Source organism: Amphiura filiformis, chromosome 13 (genome assembly GCF_039555335.1).
Source record: "Amphiura filiformis chromosome 13, Afil_fr2py, whole genome shotgun sequence".
Lineage (NCBI taxonomy): Eukaryota > Metazoa > Echinodermata > Ophiuroidea > Amphilepidida > Amphiuridae > Amphiura > Amphiura filiformis.
This window is the reverse complement of record NC_092640.1, coordinates 18,348,826-18,358,475: the sequence shown is the minus strand read 5'-3', so window position 1 is coordinate 18,358,475 and position 9,650 is coordinate 18,348,826.

Genomic DNA, 9,650 nt, shown 5'->3' with positions numbered 1-9,650 from the left:
GAGTAGTATTTACTGCTCGTATTTATATTGATTGACAGCATTCTACTGATTATAGTGTATACCTAGTTACTATCTACTGCTAATGCTAGTGTTGATGAAGTATATAGTATTTACTACTGGTTTTGGTATTGATGAAGTAGCTATCCACTGATAAAGTGTAGTACATGGTCTGAATTCACATGATTCACATTGAAAAAAGTCCCAGTAAAACCGTATAACAAAATATGCTCGTCCCCGGACGATCCCTACTCAAATATTAATACTTCCGCCGCCACTGCTAGGGGTTCTCTTTCCATGTGGTGAAATATAAGTGAAATCGGGTAATGTTTGACAGGACCTCGTTTTAGCCACAAACGAGGTGAGCTTTTCCTATTTTGTGGGCCAGTGCGCGTGAAGCGCGCAAATTTATCTAATTTTATCCTTTTGGGGCCCAAAACACAGTGTTTTTCGTACTTAAATTGCTTTATTGCTTTGATTTTTAGGGAGGACGCCCCTTGCACAAACGTGCCTCCCCCACCCAATTCCGCCACCTATGACCCCTAGACAACAGCCCACGCTGTTTTGGCAGGATCTTGAAATTTCGAGAGAACTTGATGGAATTCTGCAGACACACAAAAATACTAGTACATCAATGAGCTGCGGTGATGTGAAGTAATTCCTTCATTAATATTGGCAAACATTTCTTTTTAAATTCTTAAAATAATTCAAACTTCGGCATGTTCAATGAGGTAGTTTGGATTATAGGTTCGATTTTGCCAAAGTTGTGCTTAATTCATTTTTAGAAGAAAAAAAAAATAAAATGAAACTTGATCATGATCATGATGTTAAATGGATACGTATACAAAATTTATTACACTTCATTTACAAAATAATTTACAATGATATACAAATGTTATTATTACATTGTGCCTTACATTAAAATGGCATTTCGTGATCCACAGCCTCATCCCCCCACTTTTCTCAAAAAAGTTGATATTTTTATACCGCTGAAAACCTCTGGCTACATAATGTTTATGTACCAAAAATATCTTGCAGATTAATTCGTTTAGATCGTCAAATTTGAATTTCGTTCTGGTATACCAAACGAAATTACAACAGTGGCCTATGGAGCAGTGTAATACACATAATCATGCATAACTCGCAAACGAAATCTTGGGAATAAGCTTTTTTCGTGGATATCAACTGAAAAATTTCATAAAAAGAGGATGCTAGGATCACGAAATCCTCCTTCAAATTTAAAAATTAAAACAATCTGCATTATTTGAACAAACAAACTGTATGTCAACAATAGTCGAGGAGACTGGCCATATGAGTGTGAAGTTGCATACTAATGAAATCTTTGGGCGGGAAAAACGTCATGTGTGTCACTGGCCCCTGAACATGTTTAAAGCAAAACCTTTTATGTAACCGCTTGGCAGTTTTGTTTTAAACATGTTCAAGGGCCACAAGTACATAGGAGGCTTTTCCTTCCCAACAACGGTATATTGTTTTTACTATAAGTAATAGCCATGGATGTGTAGATTCAGAATGCGTCGGGAGCCAAGAAGAAACCCTTGAGGACAAAGGTCACACACGGGGATTAAAATATCACAAGCTGTTCCCCCGGGAGCTGTTCCTCCCTCCGGTACTAAGCAATCGAGGATGCTTTGGCACACTGAACATGCTAGGCTGTCCCACATACCGTCTCGGTTACATCTCTGGGCAGGTGGTGGCCGCATTGCATTCTCTAAATTCAGTAAATTTTCATCGTCAACCGTGTAATTGAATGGGATTACTTTGAAATTTTAAAACTCTTGAAATATCACAAACAAATAGGCCTATGTTGATAAATAATATAAATACAAGCTAAAACCGTTGGGGTTCGATAATGAACCCCACAAAACTAGCCGACTATATTGGAAAATGCCATACGGCCGGGCGGTTTCACAAGTTGCCGGCTCGATCATGTCATCCGCCGCCTGTCTCTGGGTAAATACTCAGAGCTAAAACCACCTTCCCCTTTATCTGTCAACACTGAAGGCATTGTACTAGCGAAATTGAGCATTCTACCAACTCGCTTTATTATCCCTCCTCTAATGGTATAGTCTACATTACCAGTCGTTATCCATGGATCCGAGGGAGGGTCTATGAATATGCGTGCGATTTGGGTGTGGTATGTGTGGGGGGGGCTGCAAAAGTGATCGAGTATAAATTCAGCTTAATTTTTGGGAGGAAGTCCGGTCACAGGAAAGCGTACATTAGTGTTGCTCTTGTGTGATACGAATGGTACAAGCATGAAACGTGCCTAAAATGTGATTGCAATTTATTACAATAATCACACAACAAAATTGTGATCTGAAAATCACATTTTGAATTCGAACAATAGAAAGAAGATCAATTGTGTTCTGCACATTTTATACCTTATTTTTTCAGTAGCAGAATTACTATTTAAATTTTTTTCACTGACGCATGCAGTGGCTTAATAACTGTCATTGTTAGGCACGTTTGGAGTCTCTTTATAATGTACGTTCTTGAGTTTTTCACGTAATTCTAATGTCATATATACTCTAGGATCTCTCGCGGGTTTTAGGTCGAGCTCTGAGTAGACATCCTCGATGGGGTATCGATTTAACGACTGTGCCATGTTCAACGATCTCCGTGTGCGATAAAATCGAATAGATAGGACGATTCCTAGGCAAAGAAAAACAAACGCGAGAAAACCAGCTATACAAAAGGCCAAAATCCAGAATAAACTATCCGCAGACGTTAATGAGCATGTTTTTTGACATTTTCTTTTGTCTAAAATTGGTGTAGCTATATCATTCTTTAAGCTTGGTGCAACGTCCGATATCTCTGTTGTGTAACCCCCTTGTTGTGGTGATTCGTTTGGGTTATGCATTACATGTATTGGTCCAATATGGCATGTTTGAAGTTGATCAGGAAAAGCACGGCTCGTTATTTTACAGAGTAATACGACTCCGTCATCACGTGATGTAGGTACAAAATGTAGCTCTGCAAACGTCGAAGTATCCGAATACATTTGAGTTGTTTTTAAAGTTTTTTCAGATCCAGTTCGACTCCAGGTGATTTGAACAACAGGAAAAGACAATTCTGAGGTACAATTAAAGGTAACAGGTGCACCACATAAGACTTGTAATGAGTTCTTATCATTACAAACAGGTGATGATTTGGAAGGAAAATTCATTATATCCATGTCTACAGAATCGACAATATTAACAGTTGAGGTGTCGCCGAGTTTTTCCACTTTACATGTGTAGCGCCCTTGATCTTCTTTCGTTGCGTACATAACCGATAGAAAATACACAATTGATCCGTCAGTAAGTTGTCTTACCGCTAAATAAATTCTATCATCAACCGATTGTAGTATGTCCTCGTTGACCGATAATTGTTGGTAGATATCTCCAATTTTTCTCGTAATTGTCAACTGATGATTCTGTTCCAGGTTCCATACTTGACAATGGAGGGATAGAAGGCCACCTTCTTTGACAGGATTCACTGGTGATCTTGCAACCACTCGTGTGTCTGATGTCGATGAAGCTTCCAGGATGATGGAGAGTAACAGAGTCCATTGAAGTATCAACATACAAGCGCTCTTCATGATGTGATGTTTTTATTTACTGATAAAGAACCCCTTTAGATATCACTGTAGGTGTTCAATGCGGGTCTTTTACAGAACAGTGCATAGATAGGGCATACTATGCGTGAACATAAACAAGAAATGTTTCAACTAGATCCAGTTTTGGGTCCTATGTGATCAATAAGTCCGCAAATAAGTTTATTAAGATTGTCAATCAATCAATCAAATTGCATGAAATTCTTGCAAACAAGTCCAGTTAAAGATGATACATATCTGCATTTCCAAAACCAAGAATACTTCTCAATATTTGTCCCAATGACAAAATTGGAAGTACGGTTTGTCAACCTGCTTCAATTGCCGTCAATAATTACATTTACACACACAATACGTTGATACTGAATGAAATCACATAAAAATGTTTTGCACTGGAGATTGTAAACTCTAGTAATTGCTTGTGTTGTGCCGGATTCGCTGCTTCTAGAACAACCTCTGAGTATATCAGTCACAAATGAAGACCATCTAAATTCGTAGATCTACCGTATGTCCTTTTCCGTTAATGGCGTAAATGGAACCGATGTCCTTTGCGATGTTAATTCTTAACAATGATGTTCAATTTATAATATCCAAGTCTCTTGCGACATGAACTGTTCTATTATGTCATACAGGAACAAATTTAGTGAAAGTCTCCACGTACTCCAGACTACAACTGCTGCATCCTTTGTGTTCTCATTGCGTGGACCATGTATCAATGTCCTTTCCAAAGTGTGAATCGTGTCACTTGCATCCAAGTAATGACCTGCTCCGATACATTGCAATACGATTTCTTATAAGTAAAGCAATATGTTGTTCGCTAAACTTAAATCAGTCAGGTTTATCAGTCAGGTTTACACACTCTGTTGAAATCCCTGGACACCCACTCGGACGAAAGAAAGTTCAATCTACCTTATGGTGTATTTGCAGGTCGTGGTTTGTATATAAGATAGGCTGTCCTAGTACATCCCTTAAATCTTCGTATCCACTGTGTTACGGCACGAGGCAATTTTCTGCTGTATCTTTAAATCCAACTAGCTTAAGACACAGTATCTGTGTGAGTAATACGCCAAGTCTCCTCAACTGATGATACTATCATCATTATTGTCATCTTGATAACCTCATTAAGGAATGAAATCAAGAACCTAGGCTGCTGTTACAAGTTCCTAACTCACTCTCTACTTGAGTGAAGTATTCACTGTTTATACACAGAACCCAATTGAGTGCCATACTACAACATCAAAATAAATTGTCACTACTACACCATGCAATTATTTGAAAAGGTGACGTCATGTCGGTGATCAAAAAAAGGATGCTAGCGGCAAATAGAAGTTTAATAGACAATCTAGAATAGGTTCTATATGAGATATCAAAAATGTATGATGATATGCTCAAATACCCGTAAACCGTTAATAATGAATGGCGCTTGTTATAATCGGTAGTAGTTTCACACTCCAGTCGCGCTATTCTAATATGAGCTCCTTTTAAACCAGGATAAAGTCGCTGAATAATTTCATTATTGCATATGTTGCATTTGTCTCTGATAAAGCTTTAGCGACTTTGACTACATTTTGTGTTAGCGTGCCTTATATGATGACACCACATTGAGTTCTAGGGCTTGTTCTTTGATTTTCACTTCCATTCAATATCGGCACTTCTAATTTTCTCGGGTAAAAAGAAATAGTTCTCTCGCTTCTTTCAATCTCTTTACTACACAATACCTATGTTCCGCTTGGTTGTTGGGAGAATAGATGGGAACCAATGGTGAGGAAATGAAGACTCTATATAGCTCTATCTTAGTCATTTGATTTCTTGCCTCAGTTCGTATTTATAATGAAATGTGTACGTGAAAGAGTTGATGGTAACTGAAATTTATGTCTTGAAGGCTTTTAACGGAAAACACACACACGTGAGGAATTGAATTGGCACCCGTTCGCTGCATGTGTTTTATGTCAGTATTAATTTCTTTAAAATCGATGTAAATTTCACCAGAAAATATTAAAATTGTGACTATTAATAACTATTTTTGAAATGCGAATACAATGTATGTTGAAATAAGTACAAACAAGAATAGTATTGTAATTCTTGATCTTATTTTAGCATTGCTATCTTCAGTAGATAGCATCTTATTCTAGAATTGCAATCATTAGTAGATAACCTCTTATTTTAGCATTGCTATCTTTAGTAGATAGCATCTTATTCTAGAATTGCTATCATTAGCTGATAACATCTTATTTTAGCATTGCTATCTTCAGTAGATAGCATCTTATTCTAGAATTGCTATCATTAGTAGATAACCTCTTATTTTATCATTGCTATCTTCAGTAGATATCATCTAATTCTATAATTGCTATCATTAGTAGATAACATCTTATTTTAGCATTGCTATCTTCAGCAGATAACATCTTATTCTAGAATTTCTATCTTCAGTAGATATAATCTTATTCTAGAATTGCTATCATTAGTAGATAACATCTTATTTTAGCATTGCTATCTTCAGCAGATAGCATCTTATTCTAACATTGCTATCTTCAGTAGATAGAATCTTATTCTAGAATTACTATCATTAGTAGATAACATCTTATTTTAGCATTGCTATCTTCAGTAGATAGCATCTTATTCTAGAATTTCTATCTTTAGTAGATAGCATCTTATTCTAGCATTGCTATCTTCAGTAGATAGAATCTTATTCTAGAATTGTTATCATTAGTAGATAACATCTTATTTTAGCATTGCTATCTTCAGCAGATAGCATCTTATTCTAGAATTGCTATCATTAGTAGATAACATCTTATTTTAGCATTGCTATCTTCAGCAGATAGCATCTTATTCTAGAATTGCTATCATTAGTAGATAACATCTTATTTTAGCATTGCTATCTTCAGTAGATAGCATCTTATTTTAGAATTTCTATCTTTAGTAGATAGCATCTTATTCTAGCATTGCTATCTTCAGTAGATAGAATCTTATTCTAGAATTACTATCATTAGTAGATAACATCTTATTTTAGCATTTCTATCTTCAGTAGATAGCATCTTATTCTAGAATTACTATCATTAGTAGATAACATCTTATTTTAGCATTGCTATCTTCAGTAGATAGCATCTTATTCTAGAATTTCTATCTTTAGTAGATAGCATCTTATTTTAGCATTGCTATCTTCAGTAGATAGCATCTTATTGGAATAATGTTTTCTTTAAAACACATTATTTCATCCATGCAATATAGGATGCTCTCTTTGGTATGTTAACTCTTTTCACGCGGGTGTCGACTGCAGACTACATGTTTCAATTTTTTTTTAATTCAAAAATTTCAGAAATGTAAATTTTCGTGACCATATTTGGAATCAGCATGAAAATTGCATTAAAATGAGTACAAACAAGCATAGTATTGGTTGAGTAGTTTCAAAATTTCAAACCGTTGAAGCGCATGGCTAGCACGCAGAGCATTAAGCACAATATTTTTATATGAAGCTATGAAGAATATAGGTCACGATGAACAAAGCGCGATAAGCATTTACACTGAATAAATGGATTAAGTCTCGTGAGGAATAGATTAATGAAGATACTATTTGTCAAATTTAAATTATATCCCTAAGGAAAGGCACTTTGGTTTGTAATCAGTTGTAAACAGGGTTATATGGGTAACTGTTCGCTTATAATGCCCAACCCTGGGACACACTGTTATTAACATGATATGCATTTAAGCAAGACATAAGTTCACTCATCACTGACAATAACTTGCTTATTTCCAGTTGAAGACTCCCGGTTGAGGAAAGCGTCAGCTTATTAATTGATCACACCCATCCTCTATCTCGACAACCCGAAAACGAGGTTTCATGTGTATCATCGGTTGACCCCAAATACACATTACACACAAATGCACGCACCCCACACCCCACCCCCACCTCACACATATCCCCACCGCGCGATAATGCACACGAGGTAGTCTGTGGATTATGTATACCGCAGTTTTGATAGCAATGTCTGCTTACCGATTTCTGGAGATCCTTGCAAAACAATTGTCTTCTTTAAATAGCAAAATAATACATCTAAATTTACCACACATACATAATGTGCAAGAAACTCAAAACTTTAAATATTATCCCACGAAGACAAATAATGTGCAATCCAGCACCATAAGCTTTAAGTTCAGTGCAAATAATATGATAAAATTATAAAATACTACAGACTTAAAATATGGAATACTTTTTTCCAATTATTATTTGTTTTCTCCAGAGAAGTCTCTCCAATTCTATGATATCTTGGACGATATGTTTTCACCTGTGGTAAGCCATGCATATGTATATACATTTTATCTGCTTTTCTGCTTTCATGAATTTTTAAATATCTATACATGTAGGCATGATCCTTTCAGTATAAGCAAGCTCCTTTTTGCACCGACAATTACTGGTAATGTATGGTCCTTCCTCTATCGACATCCATATCTCAAAGACGATTTGAAAAACTTCTGTGAAACTTGATGGATCGCTGGACGCAATCGTTTGTCCTGGAGTCTTTGCACTGTGGAACGCTGGCATGAAACAGAATTCCATTGCCACTGATTGTCCGGCACTGCAACATCACGCAGAGAGGTCAGTAAGATCCTGAAGAGGATGCCGAGACGGTGGACCTACTCCAAGACCACGCCCTGGACATCCGTTCAAGATTACTAGAGGAGAGAACCCCCGGGCGAGAACCGTCAACTAACCAGGTTAGTTTGTAATAATATCACCCCTTACGGCACAGTTCAACAAACATTACCGTTGAAGCTTGAAAATTTGACCTCATGTATAGTAGTGTATAAGATTTCATACCGTACCCAATTCCTAAAAGGTCATGTCATGACTATACACACATCTGGAGGTTACCGAACTCGGCCCTTTGAGTGGTAAATCTTCTGCAACATTTCCTTGATTTGCATGATTGGGACATGTCGTGTATAGACATCGGTTATTCAGTTGAAATCCATTCACCCATATGGAAGACATGGCCTTAAACTTGGAAGATTAAGGTTTTGCCTTCCACATGGAGTGTATGGATTTAATCTGCAATAGCCCTTTTGCTTGAGTGGGTTATATTTACGAAAAGACATAGACAATGCAATAGGATACATTTAAACTGTCCACAGGGTAAACGTGTCTTATGACACGCCGCTATATAAATAATACCTCTTGATTGTAAATGATCAATGTAAAACTACCGCTCCTAGAATACTTCAAAAACTCAATTTTGATTACCGATAGTTTGTATGTCGTGTTAAAATATCATAATATGTCATTATCTGAGAGTATACATATCTTTTGAGAGGTAAATACTGAAATTTTGTGGTAGCTTACGCTTCTCCGTAAGCGTTATACTTGAGTCCTCAGCTGAAATTTTACAGTATTATTTTCATAATTTTGTTTTGGATGACTGTATGTCATGATGTGAAATCGCTCAGATGGGTTTAATGAAGTGTGCTGTTTTCATATGTTTTATAGTAATACCGCTTCTGATATGGCTTATGACTTTTAAACAGTTCATATTCTTTAAATTTTTTATTTAAAAATACACAATTGAGGGTAGATGCGGTATTGTTGGTCGAAGCAGCAAAAAAACCATCATTTTCATTATCTAAATCAATATACGGTATTATTGAAAAATAACACTTTCATGTTTTGCAAAAATTCTACAAATCATATACTTTGAAAACTTTCTTGATTTATTGTTGTTAATGAGTTATGTACGTTTAAAAGTGTTGTTGTTTCAGACCTCTTTACAACATAACTCAAGAACCACAGGACCTACAAAAGAATATTAATCTGTGATATTTGAATTCTTCTACACACTCGCTATGAAATGATCAATGCAATTTTGCCAAATCTCACTGTCATTCGCAAGATGCTGTGAACTACCAAATCGCAATAGTTTAAAATAGTTGCTAACCTTAAACGGTTATTCCACATTCTTTAAATTTTAACAAAATTTTTTATTAAAAGACACAATTAAAAACCCATCATCAACAAAGGCAATCCTATATATTTTTGGATGTTCCTGCTGTA